This window comes from Carcharodon carcharias, chromosome 21 (genome assembly GCF_017639515.1).
Source record: "Carcharodon carcharias isolate sCarCar2 chromosome 21, sCarCar2.pri, whole genome shotgun sequence".
In the NCBI taxonomy this organism is placed as follows: Eukaryota; Metazoa; Chordata; class Chondrichthyes; order Lamniformes; family Lamnidae; genus Carcharodon; species Carcharodon carcharias.
Genome location: NC_054487.1, coordinates 79137878 through 79157037, shown reverse-complemented (window position 1 = coordinate 79157037; position 19160 = coordinate 79137878). Strand labels below are relative to the sequence as shown.

At 46.0% G+C, this 19160-nt stretch overlaps 1 long non-coding RNA gene across 1 annotated transcript; it reads left to right on the top strand.

Moving 5' to 3' along the window:
• Window positions 1–5987: 5987 nt before the first annotated feature.
• LOC121293280 lies at window positions 5988–17883 on the top strand. Its single transcript, XR_005946476.1, has 3 exons — window positions 5988–6204; window positions 11214–11328; window positions 17683–17883. It is a non-coding gene; the product is annotated as an uncharacterized LOC121293280 (long non-coding RNA).
• Window positions 17884–19160: the final 1277 nt, after the last annotated feature.

The window sequence follows — 19160 nt, the reverse complement described above, 5'->3', positions numbered from 1 at the left end:
CTTCCACGGCTACTTTCACGGCCGGATGTCCCTGGAGAGGGAGCACGTGGTGTCTGCTGGCACTCTCGAGGCCTTCCGTGCCCGGTGGGCACCGCGGGGACTGGGGTGTTTTGTTGACCCCTTTAATCACATTTTGATTTAAAGTTTGTAAGTTTCCTTTAAACTTTGTTCTTGGTTTTACAGTTGACCTGAATTAGGGGCTGTGCCTGATTTATCCCAATTTTGTTAATTTGGTTTTATTGGTTTTAACTCAAAAGAGTTACATCCTCTTAACCTACTCGAAAGAGTTACATCCTCTTAACCTGGAGCTTGGCCTAAATAGCTAAGTGGTTATGGTACTGGGTTTGTAACCCTAAGATCAAGAGTTCAAATCTCACAATGGCAAACCATGAAACAATGTAACTTCACCTGAAACAGATGGAAATGGGTTTGTACTTGAAGGAGTTACACCATCTTTAAGCTTGGCCTAAATAGCCAAGTGGTTATGGTACTGGGTTTGTAACCCTAAGATTAAGAGTTCAAATCTCACAATGGTGAAACAATGTAACTTTATCTGAAAAAACAGATGGAAATGTGTTTGTACTCGAAAGAGTAACATCATTTGCTTGGCCTAAATAGCTAAATGGTTATGGTACTGGGCTTGTAACCCCAAGATCAAGAGTTCAAATCTCGCAATGGCAAACTATGAAACAATGTAACGTCATCTGAATAGGAACAGATGGAAATGTGTTTGTAAAGGAAGACCCCTTTAATCACATTTTGATTTAAAGTTTGTAAGTTTCCTTTAAACTTTGTTCTTGGTTTTACAGCCGACCTGAATTAGGGGCTGTGCCTGATTTATCCCAATTTTGTTAATTTGGTTTTATTGGTTTTAACTCAAGAGAGTTGCATCTTCTTCATAGCTTGGCCTAAATAGCCAAGTGGTTATGGTACTGGGTTTGTAACCCCAAAATCAAGAGTTCAAATCTCACAATGGCAAACTATGAAACAATGTAATTTCATCTGAAACAGATGGAAACATGTTTGTACTCAAAAGAGTTAGTTTGTCCATCGACCTGGCATGCCTTGTTGCCGTCCAGTGGCAGAGGCCCTCTACAGAGGTATCCTCCCCCTTTCTATTGGGGACCTGGGTTGGAGGGTGTTGCATGCAGCAGTCCCCTATAATAAGAGGATGCATAGATTCACGGACTCTCAGGGCGCATGCCCTTTTTGCGGTCTTGTGGAGTCCGTGGACCATGTATACGTAGGGTGTTGTAGGCTGCACTCCCTTTTTAGTTATTTGAAAAACCTTTTATTGATGTTTTGTTTGCACTTCAGCCCCACGCTCCTGATCTATGGGCACCCGATGCGGAAGGGGGTCAGGAAGGAGGAGGACCTCCTCATGAACCTGCTCCTGGGCCTGGCCAAGTTGGCCATTAACAGGTCCAGGCAACGGGCGATCGACGGGGGAGTCCCACCCGATTGTTTGTCCCTCTTCCACGGCTACGTTCGCTGCCGGATGTCCCTGGAGAGGGAGCACGCGGAGTTTGCTGGCACTCTCGAGGCCTTCCGTGCTCGGTGGGCACTGCGGGGACTGGGGTGTTTTGTTGACCCCTTTAATCACATTTTGATTTAAAGTTTGTAAGTTTCCTTTAAACTTTGTTCTTGGTTTCACAGCTGACCTGAATTAGGGGCTGTGCCTGATTTATCCCAATTTTGTTGATTTGGTTTTCATTTAAAAGATTATCAAGAGTTCAATTCTCACAATGGCAAACTATGAAACAATGTAACTTCATCTGAAACAGATGGAAACGTGTTTGTACTCGAAAGAGTTATATCTCCTTAACCTTCCTAACCCTGTTGCTGCATCTTGGTGCTCCCTGGGCATCCACAGCAGAGGTGGAGGTAGCCTGCTGACTGCTACACCCTGTCTGTGATGACCTTGGAGGGCCGAGACCTGGATGGGTCCTGGCCTGCTTTTGGGGCCCTGATGTGTAACAGTGTCACCCTCCTCAGCCTGTGGAGCTGGAGCTGCTGAGGTCACAGAAGGAGGGGAATTGGATGGGCCGGACACTCTCGGAGTCAGCTGGATAGATGGCCCCAGAGAGTGCACGCCGAGGGTCCCTGGCTGTCTCCTTGAGAGGATGGGGAAGCTGGTGTGAGATCGAGCTGCCCAGCACCCCTCTCGCATTGACATTTTTGGAGGCCAAGTATGGCATCAGCAACGAAGTTCAGCCCCCGCAGCAGTGCAGGATCGATGTCCTAGACCAAAGTCTCCATGGCAGCCGCCATCCTACCAGTTTTGACCTCAGTGCGTTGGCATGCCAGCACTATCACCTCAGCCTGAAGGCTAATGGACTCCTCCATCGCACCTTGCAGCGGAGGGCCCCAGCCCCCTTTTGGGGCCCTGATGTGTGGCAGTGGCACCCTCCTTGGACATCCCTTCCTGATGTTCCCGAGCTTGCCTTTGCAGCTCCAGCAACTGTGACATGACCAAGTCCAGAGGCTCGTCATCTGACTCGGACTCAGCAGATTTCAGTCCTGTGAGTGCCGGAGACCTGGGAAGTCCCTGCTGTGGATCAGACAGTGTGATCCCGAGGCTACTCTAAACCTAGGCCCACTTAGGTGTGTGTCCCTGCACTGGTGGAGGCTGTGGGTGAACACTGTGACGGGACAGTGAAGGTGCCTTCAGATTGCTCTTCAGAGGTTTCTTCAGGGCTTGATTGGAGGTCCTGGGTCATGGACTCTGTTGGTTGTTTCCCAGATGCGCCTGTGAAAGCAAGGGGAGATAATTAGTGCCTGGCAGGGGGCTGCAGAACAGGGGAACTGACCCACTGCATGGTTGTCTGATGGATGTTGCACTGCTGGATCCTCACTTGGTAGAGTAGCACCGACGTCACCATCAGCACAGGACTGGTCCAGATCTTCACCAGCCAGCTGAATGGCTCTGTTTTCAAAGTCCGTGAGTACCTTGATTTCAGACATTCCTCCACCGGTCTGCGAGCTCTCCCTCTTGTTGTCTACCAGCTTGTCCTGCATGAATAGAGATGGAGAAAGTTAAGAAAAAAAAAAAAAGGCCAGATGATACGTATCCCTGGCATTTGTGGGTGGTGAGTGGTCCCATGGACGGGATGAAGACAATGACGGTGAGTGTGAGAGAGTGAATGGTGATTTCCCTTGACCTGGCAGTGAGTGAGGTCCCTGTGGATGTGTGATGGGTTTGTGAGTGTGTGAGTTGAGAGTGATGAGAAGAGTTTTGGCGGAATGGAAGAGATCATTCATCCTCCTGCAGCACTGGGTGGCTGACGTCCTTTGCAGGGCATTACCACTGACCACCACTGCCACTGCCTCCCAAGCCAGATTACTATTGTTGCTGCCCTTCCTGCTGCTGGGGTGGGTGGTAGAGGACCTCACAGAGGCCTCCAGACAGTTCAAAAGGCACTCGAGGGAGGTGTTATGAAACCGGCCGGGGAGAGGTGTGCAGTTTTCTTGTCTTTTGGGCCCATGTCTTCTGTGCAGCGGGCCTGGGCTGGAAGCACTGAGAGGTCTGCGCATGGCTGCCCTTTAAATATAGCACCCGGTGTGATGAAGCGGTGAGGTAATGGGGTGTGTAATGGTGTGATGAAGTGGTGAGGTAATGGGGTGTGTAATGGTGTGATGAAGCGGTGAGGTAATGGTGTGTAATGGTGTGATGAAGTGGTGAGGTAATGGGGTGTGTAATGGTGTGATGAAGCGGTGAGGTAATGGTGTGTAATGGTGTGATGAAGTGGTGAGGTAATGGGGTGTGTAATGGTGTGATGAAGTGGTGAGGTAATGGGGTGTGTAATGGTGTGATGAAGCGGTGAGGTAATGGTGTGACGGGCGAATCCAAGCTGCCCACCATTGAAATGGTGTGTTTCCCAGGAACACGCGATTAATGAGGTGCGATTGGGATGATGCGGCATGTAAAGCTGCCATTGCGGCCAGTTCCTTTTCCCCGCCCACCACCACACTTGGTGCAAATCTGGGACAGCTCCATCCATAGAATTTGCATCATGGAAACAGGCCATTGAGCCCAATCTGGCCTTGTCAATGTTTACCCACCATGAGAGGAGATAGTTTCAATCTCATCTCCTCACATTCCCCTCCTCCATTTCCGAAGCCCTGTAATCGCATTTTCAAAGACCTGAGCACAAAATATAGGCTGATGCAGTTCTAAGGGGGATGCTGCAGTGTTGTAGGTGCACCCTTTCGGATGAGACTTTAAATCGTGGCACCTGCTAGCTCAGCAATGCACAGTTTCACATGAACATACGCATTAGGAGCAGGAGTCGGCCACTTGGACCCTCAAGCCTGCTCGGCCATTTGATAAGATCATGGCTGATCCAATTGTAACCTCAAGTCCACATTCCCACCTACCCCTGATAACCTTTCACTCCTTTGTTAATCAACAATCTACCCACCTCTGCCTTAAAAACATTCAAAGCCTCTGCTTCCATCACCTTTTCAGGAAGAGAGTTGCAAAGACTCATGACCCTCTGAGAGAAAAAAAATTCTCCTCATCTCTGTCTGCAATGGGCGACCCCTTGTTCTTAAACAGTGACCCCGAGTTCTAGCTTCTCCCACAAGAGGAAACATCCTCTCCACACCCACCCTGTCAAGACTCCTCAGGATCTTAAAGGTTTCAATCTAGTCACCTGAGGAGCAGGAGAGTTCTCCTTGGTGTAACAAGCAATGTTTATCCTTCAACCAACATCACCAAAACCAATTATCTGGTCAGTATTTCATTGCTAGTTAGTGGGAGAACGCGGTGCATTAATTCGCTGCTGTACTTCCTACCTTACAACAGTGACTACATGCAGAAGTAACTCATCGGTTGTAAGGTGCATTAGGATGGTGTGAGTGCCTGAGAGGTGCTATAGAAAAGCAAAGCTTTCTTTTTTTTTTCCCTTTCACCCACCTATCTAATCTAATTTTGAATGTTGATATCGTTCCTGCCACAACGGCTCGCTCTGAAAACGTATTCCCACAGCCTAAAAGCTCTCGGTGCCCTTCCCTCTGTTGTAAATCTCTTAGGCCCGAATTTTGGCTTTGTCCGGCGCGCACACGGTTAGCGGGTCCAGGAGCGGCCAGGAAACGACCCACCGCAATTTGACGCCGGCTGGCCGATTAACAGCCAGCCAGCCTCAAAGGCGGGCTGAAAAACTCAGCGCTGCCCAGGTGGGGGGGGGGGCGGGAAGAGGGCGGGTGATGACGTCACTGCGGACTGGGGGGGGGGGCGGTGAGCGCTGCGAGAGAGACCCTCCTGCTGGCAGACAGCTGTCTCAGGGAGCTGCAGACCTTCAAACGATGAAATAAAGGTTTGAAAAGCTGCAGGAAAAACAATGTCCCACGCATTGCAATCAAGCACCTGAAAATATACCTCATAAAAACGCTGTCCACAGATACTTATTTTTATTTTATTTCCTAAGGGAGATTTCTCCCCGCCCTTGGATGAGGTTTGGTGAACAATGTAAAGGCCACCCAGCCGATTTGCCCGTCCGCTAACCGCTAAGGTTGGACGGGCCACGGAAAATGGCAGCCGGTTGCGCCATCAGTGGGCTTAATTCCCCTCTTAGTTGTCAGCGGGTGCGCTTCCAACTTCTGCCCGCCCCCCACCCAGCGAAATATCGTGCGAGTGCGCAATAACATCGCCACTTTACACCCGACCGGGTTGTCCGTGCGCCCAACCCCTGGGACGTGGAATTCTGCCCTTAAGGTTAAACTTGTATCCATGGCCGCTCACTCTTGTTTCCCCCTCGACTATTGGAAACGACGTAGCAAGCCCCTGAATCTCAGCGCACGGATTCTTTATTCATTGTGATTTCAGAGTGCGAATTTGATGCATGTCTATTTATCAGTCACTACTTAATATGCTGTGCTATTGCTAACTCGTGCCAGACATTGCTCTGCTGGAAAAGGGGGAGTTATAAATAGAGCTCTTATTTTTAGGCGGCACTGAACTATTGTGCCCAAACCTACAAAGCAATTTGATATGATGCCTGTTTGAGCGCAGGAGATCGCTTCCACAGCCTTGTCAAGCTACGATGTCTTTCGATGGTTTTGAATGCTTTTAATGAATCCTGTAGGACAGGATCATATTTTTGAGAGCTTCGATACTCACTCCAAATTACACCATTTGAAGTCAGGCCAGCAGTGAATACTTATGAACTTTTATAAACGCTGAACTGATGTCAGATGTTTCAGGTAGGGACATCTTCCACATATAGCTAGCAATGAACATAAGTTGTGGGATGATTTTTTTTGGACTCCTATCTTTAACCAACATATCTAAAGTTAAAACACAGCTTCCTTATGTAGTAATTAGGGTTTTATTTAGCGTGTAATAAACCTTTAAGAATAATACTTGTTAAGGAAGATCACATGATCTGTAGTAACCAATGGGAGAGTAACGAGGGCTACCTCAGCAGTCAGTGTAGAGATAGAAAACAAAAACAGAATTACCTGGAAAAACTCAGCAGGTCTGGCAGCATCGGCGGAGAAGAAAAGAGTTGACGTTTCGAGTCCTCATGACCCTTCGACAGAACTTGAGTTCGAGTCCAGGAAAGAGCTGAAATATAAGCTGGTTTAAGGTGTGTGTGTGGGGGGCGGAGAGATAGAGAGACAGAGAGGTGGAGGGGGTTGGTGTGGTTGTAGCGACAAACAAGCAGTGATAGAAGCAGATCATCAAAAGATGTCAACAACAATAGTACAATAGAACACATAGGTGTTAAAGTTAAAGTTGGTGATATTATCTAAACGAATGTGCTAATTAAGAATGGATGGTAGGGCACTCAAGGTATAGCTCTAGTGGGTTTTTTTTTTATTTTATATAATGGAAATAGGTGGGAAAAGGAAAATCTTTATAATTTATTGGGAAAAAAAAAAGGGGGGAAACAGAAAGGGGGTGGGTATGGGGGAGGGGACTCACGACCTAAAGTTGTTGAATTCAATATTCAGTGTAGAGATAGAGTTGGAGTTGAAAGCACACGTGTAGTTGCTGCTGAGTGTGATGTAAATAAACTTAATGTTTCCACCCAAGAAGTGTCTGCAGGTCAATCCTATCATCAGCAGTAGCAACTCGGCCACCCTCACAACATCGTACAATCATCATTTAGAATTTAATCAACACTTTTCTGCCAACGATCAAGCTTGTGAGATGTAAGAAAGGACCTGTATTTATATGGAGCCTTACCATGTTACCCAGGATATTGCAGACTCTTTGAGTTACTTTTTAACATGCACTTGCTGTTGTGTGGTTTAATGTAGCATTCACAGGAAACACACAGCCTCGCTGATGGGCGGCCTCCAATATGTCCGCCAGGCCGATACTCGCCACTTCCTCACACAGGGCACCATATTTAAACTGCAGCCGTGCGCACACTTCTCAATGCTTGCAGCCCAGGACAGCTCCGGTGAAGACATGGCCCCAAAAACCAAGAGGAGTGCAGCCCCCCGATGCAACCCTGGGACACCTTCTGGACATCATGTAGGCCCGCTGTAATGCCCTCTACCCCCACCCTGGCTGCAGGAGGCTCATCAGTCTCACCACTCTGGTTTGTGAGGCAGTAGCAATGGTGGTCAGTGCCAACACTGCACATAAGAGCTTGCAGTGCAGTAACTGGATGAATGATCTAATCCGTGCTGTCAGGGTAAAGCAGCTAGCTTATCACTCTAAACTCACACACTCACAAGGCCATCACACATTCACTGGCATCTCACTCACTGCCAGCTCAAGGGACATCACCACTCACTCTCCCACACACACCCTCACATCTCCATCTGGCCTCATCTCCTCTGGAGACTGCCTCCTCAGCCCTCACCGTCTTGAGGCCATTTGCACAGATCAACATGTACCCCCCACACACACACCCTGGGATACCCCCCTACCCCATGTACAGCCCCCGCCCTGCAGCCTCTTCCCTTGTCTGAGGCCACTTCTTCCCCCTTCCGCAAGCAAGCCCTAGCCTTGCGGCTGCTTTGGTAAGTAGAGACCTGCCGGTGAGCCCCTCTAAAAGTGACCCGGTGCTGCCTGTGAAGCCTGGCGCTGATGACCACGAGTGCTGCCCGAAGCAAGGTAGGCAAACAAACCTCGAGGTCCCGAGCTAAGCACAGCTCTCCGGGTGCACATCGCTCATGTACAGTTGTGAAACACGCCGACGTGCCAGGATGGTCCAGCGTGGGGGGATGATTCCGTCAAGCAGGGCTTATAATGAAATGCTAAAGTATTGAAATTAGGTCCCTGATGTGCAGCTGCAGGAAACGTGGCTCACCAATGACAGGGGGAGCGGACGATCACAAACTGGTTTCACGATGACATGAAACCGATTTTTGGCCGTCTCACCACATTTGTCCCTATATGCCCCACCATGACGCTCGACACCAAATTCTGGCCTATGACTTCAAACTGGAGAGTTAAATTATTATTTGCCCACCTTGGTGTAAATATGCTTGCTGAGTGATCCCTCTTTACCTGAAGACCACACTTGGGCTTGATCTCCCTTCCCACTTTCCCACAAGCTGTCTGGCAGCCTGATATTCTTGACAGGAAGTTTGGTCTTTTTGCGGGCCAGGCCTCGTTCATCTAGGCTGGGGGCTGTTGACAGAAACTGAGTATCCTGTGTAAGAACGGTCCCCGCTCTTCCAAAACCTCGTGAGCAGGATGCAGGTACTTTTAACTGCCAGCGTGCAAGTATCAAGAGGCTATATGTGCAGGCGTGAAGTTGCAATGATCAATGAACTCCCCCCTGCAGTGAAGGTCAAATTGAGTATGTGATCCGCCCCTTTAAGAGGCCAAATTTGAAAAATTGTTTGGTAACATTTAAGTAGTCTTCCTGTTCGTGACCCCCAAGGTGGCACCCAATTCCACCCCTAAACTGAGAGTAAAAGCCTGGTAGCCAATCTCTGGGCTTAATGGAGGCAAGATCCATTTCAGGAATTTCCAGAGGGAGCTTGTTGCTGTTGCCAATGCTTATGATATATCTGCACATTTGACAAGGATCTGAATGTAGTAAAGGCTAAAACATTGCGATGATTGTGAGTTAAACCACTTCTCACTGTTATGGGGATTATGTGACTGTACAGGCCAATCAGCCCTTAGCGCAGAGAATCTTAGGGGCAGAGATTTTTAACTTTGGCCTTGGAGCTAGCATGTAGCAACAATAAAGTTCACTGTTTCTTACAAGAAACCCGTCCTGCACTCTACAAGTTTATTACAACTGGCGACGAGGGTACATAGTGCCGACGCAGCACCTCACCTCACAAATTGTCAAGATGGCATCTTATTACCGGGAACAAGTGTTGTTATCCCTGTGCAAGGAAGAGAACTATTATTGGAAGAACTTCATAGTGAGCATCCTGGTATTTTGGAAATGAAGATGCTCGCACCAAGTTATATCTGGTGGCCCAAGTTAAACCATTTCTTACTGTTGTGGGATCATGTGACTGCATAGACCAATCAGCCTCAAGCGCAGGGAATCTTAGGAGTGGAGCTTTTTAGCCTTGGTCTTGGAATAAGCATGTAGTCTCCTCTGAAGTCTGTTAATAAAGTTCATTGTTTCTTACAAAAAACCCATTCTGCACTCCAAATTTATTACAACCATAATACTAGCAATCCCTAAACAAATAGAAATCGCTTACATTTCTCACAGCTTCAGAACATCCTACGCTGCTTCACATTCAGTGAATTACATTAGATTATTTTTTTATATTCGTTCATGGGATGTGGGCATCACTGGCAAGGCCAGCATTTATTGCCCATCCCTAATTGCTCTTGAGAAGGCGGTGGTGAGTTGCCTTCTTGAGCTGCTGCAGTTCATGTATTGTAGGTACAGCCACAGTCCTGGGAGTTCCAATATTTTGACACAGCAATGATAAAGGAACGATGATATATTTCCAATTTAGAACGGTATTTGACTTGGACGGGGACTTGCAGATGGATAGTGATGTTCCTGTGTATTTGTTGGTCTCACTCCTCACTCTTTGAGCTAATAGAGATTGTGGGTTTAGGAGGTCCTGCCAAAGAAGCCTTGAAAAATTACTGCAGTGCTTCTTGTGGATGCCACACAGTACAGCGGTGGTGGAGGGAGTGAATGTTTAAGGGGTTGGCTATCAAGCAGGCTACTTTGTCTTGGATCAAGCTTCTCAAGTATTGTTGGCATTGCACTCATCAAAACAAATAGAAGTATCCTATCACATTCCTGACTTGTGCCTTGTAGATGGTGGACAGTGTTTGTGGAGTCAGGAGGTGAGTTACTCTCTGCAGAATTCCCAGCCTCTGACCTGTTGGTATTTATATGACATGTCCAGTTAAGTTTCTGGTCAATGGCAGCCCTAAAAGATGTTAATGGTGGAGAATTCAGCGATGGTAATGCCATTGAATGGCAAGAGGGGATAGTTAGATTCTCTCTTGTTAAAGGTGGTCATTGCTTGGAACTTGTGTGGCACAAATGTTATCATATATAACCATTGTTGTTACGTGGGTTAACGCAGTGATGAACTTGTGCATAACAGGAATTCAACCGTCATCAAATCAGATGAGTGATGACTTCACCTGTTTCCGGTTGTGTTGGTTAAGGGAGGAATATTGGCCTAGACACTAGAGGAGCTCTTTCTGCCTCTTTTCAAGTAGGAAATTACCCTGTAACACACTCCGGGGCATGAATCACACAGTCGGGAAACCTGAACTCAGCAGGACCATTTGAGATTGGTGCTGAGTTCAAACAGACCCCATTTTTGTTATTCCAAAGTCCTTAATCTGCAGCGAAGGAATCAGAATTTATGTAAACACTTATGAAGGGTGGATAAGTTCTGTTTAAATGTCCGATCAGACTTTAAAAAAAAATCTCCAGCCCTTTAAACATAAATAAAACAGGTTAAAACTGTCAGGAAGAGATATAAAAAGAAACCCTCCTCTGGGCTACTTTGATTGATAGGCCAACTGGTATAGGTTAGAAAAAACAATTATCATCTGTTCCTGCAGTTTCAATAGAGTTATTTGTTGATATTTCCCAAGGGCTGCCAGTACAGCTGAGGTCATTATGAATGCTTAGTTGAGTTTCAAAAGCTATAAAAGCACTTATCTCAGCAGGGGTTGGCTGTCTTCACATTTTGACCAGCAATTTAAAGAGGCTATTAAATGATTAGCCATATTTGATCTGTCTTACAACAGTCTGAACTCGAGGGGATTTAAATTCTTTGAATGGGTTTCTTTTCAGTGTCAAGTGGCTATGAGTGAGACATCAACTAGACACTTAGGTTTTCTTTCATCTCCAAATGGTTCCTGAGGCCTGCCTGTAGTGGATACTGGGTGACCGGCTATGGAGATGGCATGTGAGTATGCTGTAGCATGGGAGCATGAAGATGGCATGGACGGAGCATAGAAGGCATGGAAGAGGCATGGGAGTATGAGGTGGCATGTAGGTGGAATGAGCGCATGAATTGGCATGAGGAGGATGGGACGTGGTTGGGGGGATGAGGGGATGTGAGGGGTGAGGGCCAAAGGGCCTAACAGCCTCTAAAACAACTGAGACAAAGTCAAATAGATTTGGGTGGACTTTTAACCAGCCCGTCCCTGTGGTCACCGGCAATCTTCTTCCAGGTTGAAGGACCCGGGTCTATCTCGCCCCAGCCTCCCCAGAGTGAAGTTTGGGATAACGGGGCCCTTTAAGCCAAGGTGGATCTGCCAAGTCAGGAAATTTCCAAACTTAAGCTACCTGACTTGGTAATAAAAGTCTGACTCAACTTGTTGATGGCCTGGAATAGGGATTGAAGCGAGAATGGTGGCACTCTCACCTTTGACTCGGAAGGTTGTGGGTTCAAATCCGACTCCAGAGGTTTGAGCACAACATCTGAACAGTCACTGCAGTGCAATACTGAGGGAGTGTTGCACTGTCAGATGTGCCATGTTTCAGATGAAACATTAAGCCTAAGCCAATGCTCAGAAATGGGCACAAAAGATCCTCTGGCATTTTTTTGAAGAAAAGCAGAGGAGCTCTCACCCATGTCCTGTATATTTATTAATCTAATGCCGTAGAACCATAGAAGAGCTACGGTGCAGAAAGAGGCCATTCAGATTCAGCCCATTGTGTTTGCGCCAGCTGAAAAAGAGAAAAATGAAACTAGCTGCTCATTTTGATCCCTCTTTTCAGCCCCTGGTCCGTAGCCTTGCAGGTTACAGCACTTCAGATGTAGATCCAGGTGCCTTTGAAATGAACTGAGCATTTCAGCCTCAACCACCAAATGAGGCAGTGAATTCCAGACACCCACCACCCTCTGGGTGAAAAACCTTTACCTCATGTCCCCTCTAATCCTTCCACCAATCACCTTAAATGTACTGCCCCCTGGTAATTGACTCCTCAGCTAGGGGGAAACAAGTCTTTCCTGTCTACCCCATCTAGGCCCATCATAATGCAGTATACCTCAATTAGGTCGCCCCTTAGCCTTCTCTGTTCTAAGGAAAACAACCCCAGCCTAACCAATCTCTCCTCCTAGCTGTAATTTTCAAATCCTGGCAGCATTCTTGTAAATCTCCCCTACACTCTCTCCAGAGCAATTATGTCCTTCCTGTAATATGGTGACCAGAACTATACACAAAATTACAGCTGTGGCCTAACCAGCATTTTATACAGTTCCATCATTACAACCCTGCTTTGAATTCAATACCTTGCCCAATAAAGGAAAGCATTCCATATGCTTTCTTGACCAGCTTATCCACCTGTCCTGCCCCCTTCAATTTCCTGTGGGCATGCACTCCAAGGTCTCTCACTTCCTCAACCCCTCTCAATAACTTTCCATTTATTGCTTTGTTTACCCTCCCCAAAAGCATTGCCTTGCATTTTTCCAAATTGAATTCCATTTTCTACTTCCCTGCCCACTCAACCAAACCATAGCTATAATTCTGGAGTCGACAGCTACCCTCTTCACCATCAACTACGAGGCCAATTTTTTGTGTCATTTAAGTATATACAACAAACAGTAAGGGTCCAAACACTGAGCCCTGTGGAACACCACTGGAAACTTCATTCCATTCACTAAAAGCATCCACCGACCATTACCCTTTGCTTCCTGTCACTGAGCTAATTTTGGATCCAACCTGCCACTTTCCCCTGTATCCCATAAGATCCCACGTTCCTGACCAGTCTGCCATGTGGGACCTTGTCAAATGCCTTACTGAAATCCATGTAGACAACATCCACTGCACTACCCTCACCAATCCTCTATCTTACTTCCTCAAAAAATTGTACTAAGTTAGTAAAACACAGTCTTCCCCTAACAGGACCATGCTGACTATTCCTGATCAGTCCGTGCCTTTCTAAGTGACAGTTTACCCTGTCTCTCAGAATTGTTTCCAAATAATTTGCCGACCACCAAAGCCAGACTGACCAGCCCATAGTTTTCTAGCCTATCCCTTGCACCTTTTTTAAATAATGGTACAACAATGGACCTGCAATCCTCTGGGACCTCGCCTGGATCTAGTGAGGATTGGAAAATAATCCTAAGAGCATCTGTTATTTCCTCCCTGGCTTCCTTAAATAACCTGGGATACAATCTATCTGGCCCTGGCGATTTAACCACCTTCATGAATGCCAGTCCCTCCAGTACTTCCTCTCTCTCATACAAAAACAGTTTATCTGGTCATTAACACGGTGCTGTTTGTGGGAGCTTGCTCTGCGCAAATTTGTTACTGTGTTCCCCACGTTACAATGGTACCAAAATAATTAATTGGCTATAAAGTGTTGGGAGATCTCCTGAGCTCATAGAGGATACTGTATAAATGCAAGTTCTGTCTTCCGGAGTTGACGTTTCGAGTCCTCATGACCCTTCAACAGAACTATTTCTAGTTCTGTTGAAGGGTCATGAGGACTCGAGACGTCAACTGTGCTCTCCTCTGCCGATGCTGCCAGACCTGCTGAGTTTTTCCAGGTATTTTTGTTTCTGTTTTTGTTTTGGATTTCCAGCAACCGCAGTTTTTTTACTGTTATCAAGTTCTGTCTTTCTCTGATATTTGGATCAGCAGGTAAAACGTGACCAACCGAACTGAGTTGTTACTGTCATAGAGCCACAGAGTCATTCTGTCACAGAAGGAGGCCATTCAGTCCATCAAATCCATGCTGACTCTCTGTAATGCAACCCCCATTCCCTGCTCTATTCCCATAGCCCTGTAAATTTATTTTGCTCAAGGGCCCAATTACATGAGTAAATTCCATTTAAGTGCAAATCTGATCCAATCTAAGCATTCCCAGCCTTCTTCTTCAATGCCATCTAGTCCAGTTGCGAAAAAAAATATTTTGCTCATGAAAATGTATTTTTTTCTCAAGTTGGACTTTCAAGTGCTCCAGGGTATTTGACAGCACGACTCATAAAAGACAGCTTATGGATAAAGATCGTGAACCAAGTTACTTCTCAGCACAGATCGCAAAGGCAGCAATGAGTCATTTTTGCATCTGTTAGCTCACAAAGAGTGTGCTTCTTAGTAAGATATACTCCCACCTGCATCATTCCTAAATAAGCTTGCTCTGGCGGAGACTGAATGATAGGAATATACCATAAAATCAGGTCCAACACCTTCGCCTATGCAGTGCATCAGATTTACATATCAAATTGAATTCCTCTCCTTTCGTTCTCTTGCGAGAAGTGGCACTGACTGTAACTTCGATGAACAAAGAGCACATCAAACACTCTAATGCTGCATTATGAGTCAGATGACAGATTCATTTTCTTCCCACTTACACACTGCAATTCTCTCGCTGTCAGAATTGGGTTTTTTTGTTCGGTGTCTGGAAATAGAACAGTGGCTGAAATGAAGTTACACCAAAAATAATGAATGAATCGTGATTTTCAGAGAATGCCAATGTAGAATTTATTTTGCGCTGTGAATTGAGTGTGCATTTTTATTCTAAATGCACATTTAGAAATTCCAATTTTGGACAACGTCGTTCTTAATCATACTAATCAGTACCAGAGAATGTAGCATAATTCCCTGAGTATCGTTGTATGGGGAGCCGATATAAAAATAGGGCAGTCTTACTAAAGCTATAAAAGGCACTAGTTAGGTCATGCCTAGTATACTGTGAACAGTTTTGGTCCCCTGATCTAAGGAAAGGTATGCTGGCATTGGAGGCAGTCCAGAGAATGTTCACTAGGTTGATCCCAGGTATGGGGGATTTTCTTATGAGGAGAGGTTGAGTAGGTTGGGCCTGTACTCATTGGAGTTTAGAAGAATGAGTGGTGACCTTATTGAAACATATAAGATTCTTAGGGGATTGACAGGGTAGATGCATGAAAGGTTGTTTCCCCTTGTGGGAGAGTCTAGGACCAGAGGGCTTAATCTCAGAGTAAGGGGTCAGCCATTTAAGACAGAGATGAGGAGGAATTTCTTCTCTCGGAGGGTAGTGAATCTCTGGAATTCTTTACCGCAGAGGGCTGTAGAGGCTGGGTCATTAAGTATATTCAAGACTGAGGTAGACAGATTTTTAATCAGTAAAGGAATCAAGGGTTATGGGGAAAAGGCAGGAAAGTGGAGTTGAGGATTATCAGATCAGCCATGATCTCATGGAATGGCGGAGCAGACTCGATGGGCCGAATAGCCTACTTCTGCTCTTACATCTTATGGTCTTATGGTTTTATCAGTTGACTAATAAACCAGAGGCCCAGCCTAATGCTCTGGGGGCATAGATTCCGATCCCATCATGGCAACTGGTGGAATTTAAATTCAATTTATTTTTTAAAAAATCAGGAATTGAAAGCTGGTCTCAATAATAGTGATCATGAAACTGCCATTGATTGTTGTAAAAGACCATTTGGTTCATTAACTTCCTTTAGGGAGGGAAATCTGCCATCTGGTTTGGCCCACATGTGACTCCAGCCCCACAGCAATGCAGTTGACTCTTAACTGCTCCAAAGGGCAATTAGGGATAGGCAACAAATGCTGGTCTTGCCAACAACGCACATCCCATGAATGAATATGTATAAAGAAAGCACCCTTAAGAAAGGTAGTAAGGTTTAATTCTTACAAAGGCCTGATGGAAACATTCAACTCTTTACTTCCGAGCAGGGACTGACCCTGAAACATTAACCCATCTCTTTTCTTTGTAGGAAAGAAAGACGTGCACACGTACACTTTCATGACCTCAAGATATCTCAAAGCACTTTATAGCCAATGAAGTACTTTTGAAATGCAGTCAACATAGGAAACACAGCCCAGCAAGCTCCCACAAACAGCAATGCGATAACGGCCAGATAATCTATTTTTAGTGATGTTGGTTGAGTGATAAAAATTGGCCAGAACAGCAGGGAAAACCGCACACCCCCCCCTACACTTCTTCAAAATAGTAGCTTGGGGATGGTTTACATTCACCTGAGAGGGCAGGTAGCAAACTTACTGCAGACTCACAGCATTTTCTGTTTTAATTTTGCTCACTAGAATTTGCAGTTTTTCTTTTTTTGATCTCTCACTTACTTACAATTAATCATTAGCCAACAGCCATGGCTCAGTGGGTAGCACTTCCTCTTTTGAGTCAGAAAAGCTGTAGGTTCAATGCCCATTCCAGAGAACTGAACACACTTGCTCCTGCGTAGGGACGAGGGTGTGTTGCTCTGTCTGATGTGACGTGCTTTTCAGATCAGATGTTAAACCCAGGCCCCTTCTTATCTCTCGGAGAGATACAGCAGATTCCTGTTCGATGGAGTTATCCCCATTGCCCTGGCCAAAACTTGTCCCTCGATCAACTTCAATATAAAAAACACTCGTGATCTGGGGCTGGATTTTACCGTCGGCGAGTAAGGGTGGGGCCCACTTGCCAACGCGCAAAATGACGTGCGGTGATGTCGTGCGGAACTCCCGAAGTCACCCCGCCCCATTTAAGTTTTCAGGAAGGCGGGGGTGCAGCAAAATCAGCTGTGGGCCCGCCGACCTGTCAATGGCCAATTGAGACCTTTGACAGATCAACTAAATTAATTAGTGGACCGGCCCGTCCAACCTTAAGGTCAGCGGGCAGGCCAGGAGCCCCGGCGGGAAGTGGAAAAAACATGAAACCTCATCCATGGGTGGGATGAGGGTTCATGTAGGGTTTTAACAATCTTAATAAAGTTTTTTTGGAAATTATGAACATGTCCCAACTCATGTGACATTGTCATATGAGGGGACATGTTAGGGAAATTTTTTTATTTCTATTTTTAGTATTTTTGAAAGCAGAGGCGATCTCCCTGAGGCAGCACTTAGCCTCAGGGAGATGTGTGCGCTCTTTCATGTGCATTTGCGGAAGAGAGCACTCTCGATTTTAGTGATCTCCCCCTCCACCCCTCCCCCCACCTCGCCCGCACAGGGAGCGCACAGCGCTTCCCGCCGGACATCACGCTGGGCAGACCTTAACTGGCCCACCCACGTAAAATGGCCCCGCGCCTCTGTTTGGGGGTGCCAATCGGAAGCGCACACACACGCGCCTGCCCATCAACTCCCCCCCCCTAAACGGGGGGAAAATTCAGCCTCATTTTGGGACCTTGCTGTGCGCAAATTGGCTGCTGAACTCTTAATTTATAATAGTAACCACATTGCATGTAAAACTATAAAGTGCTTTTTGGAAATCCTGCGGTGCTATGCAAATGCAATTCTTCCTTAATGTCAGAGAATTTAAGCTTTATTTTCCAGAATCTTCTCATTCCTGATTGTGTCCTGTATTACTTTAGGCCTTCACTCCTCCATTTACATGGACAACATAATCTCCTGAGCTATAAAAAGAAACAGCCAAAGTTGAAGCATACCATTGGAAAATGCTGCTTTAATGCCACAGATCCATCGGTGCCCAAAATCAGAAAGGAACAGGTTAATATCTTTGTTGTGGATGATTTAACAGAACTGGAAAGTGGAAGATAAATGGACTTTTTAATCACAAAGATAAGGTGGGGGGGGGGGGGCAGAGAAGACTGGGTAGAAATCAAAAAGCAGAGAGGCTGATCCCTGTCAGTGAGGCAGTTAATGGATTGAATGCTCCATAATAAATTAGATGTTTCTATCTCTTGGTCAGTCATAGCCATTTCCTATCCATTCTTACCAATCACCCGGCTAACAGACTTACTGATATAAAAAGGCAAAAAAGTAAATTCTTCATTTTAATTTTAAAAGCCCACCGATTAAATAAAGGCAAGTTGCAAAGACTCGGCGTCTATTCCCTTCAGTACAGAAGATTAAGCAGTGATCTGAGGTGTTCAAGGTGATTGAAGGAATTGACAGGGTTGATAGAGAGAAACTATTTCCTCTGGTGGGAGAGGCTAGAATATGGGAGTAAACCTTAAAATTAGAGCCAAGCCATTCAAAGGTGATGTCAGCAAGCGGCTCTTCACACAAAGGGTGGTGGAAGTGTCTGGAACTCTCTCCTCCTAAAAATAGTTGTTGTGACTCAAAGCCAACTGACAAGTTCAGAACTGAGATTGATGAAGTTTTGTTAGGCAAGAAGATTCTGGAAGGAAGGGTGGTGGATGAGGTTAAGATAAGGATCAGCCATGATCTCATTGAAAAGCAGAACAGGTTTGAGGGGCTGCATTGGCCTTCTGCTGTTTCTATGGAGATCTGTTGCGACTAAATTTGGCATAATATCAAAATTTTTAGCTCGCCGCATAACCTACTAAGTAAAGTCATACAGAGAGCCCAAAGTTCGACTGAAATTACGTGTTGAGGTTGAGGTCCTTCCTCAGGAGGGATATGTTGGCCTTGAAAAGAGGTGCAATGCACATTCACTAGAATGCTACCAGGGAGTAAAGGGGTAATTTATAGGGATCGGTTGCATAGCTTGGCTTGTATCGCCTTGAGTTTAAAATGTTAAGAGGATTTGATAGGTGCTAAGAAGCTATTTCCTTTGACAGGCTGCTTAAAAACAAGATGATGTAAGGTAGAGAAAGGTCATTCATTGGCGAATTAGGAAGCACATTTCCACATAAAGGGTGTTGGAAATCCAGAGATTGCGATCTCCCCCAAAAGGCCGTGGATGTTGAGGGATAATTGAAGCTTTCAACACTGTGACAGTTTTTGTTATGGAAAAGTGTCAAGGGGTATGGAGTTAAAGTGGGTAAATGAAGCTGAGGTGCAAATCAACCATCACCTAATAGAATGATGGACCAGGCTTGATGGGCTGAATGGCCTCCTCCTGCTCCTAATGCTTCCTATGCAG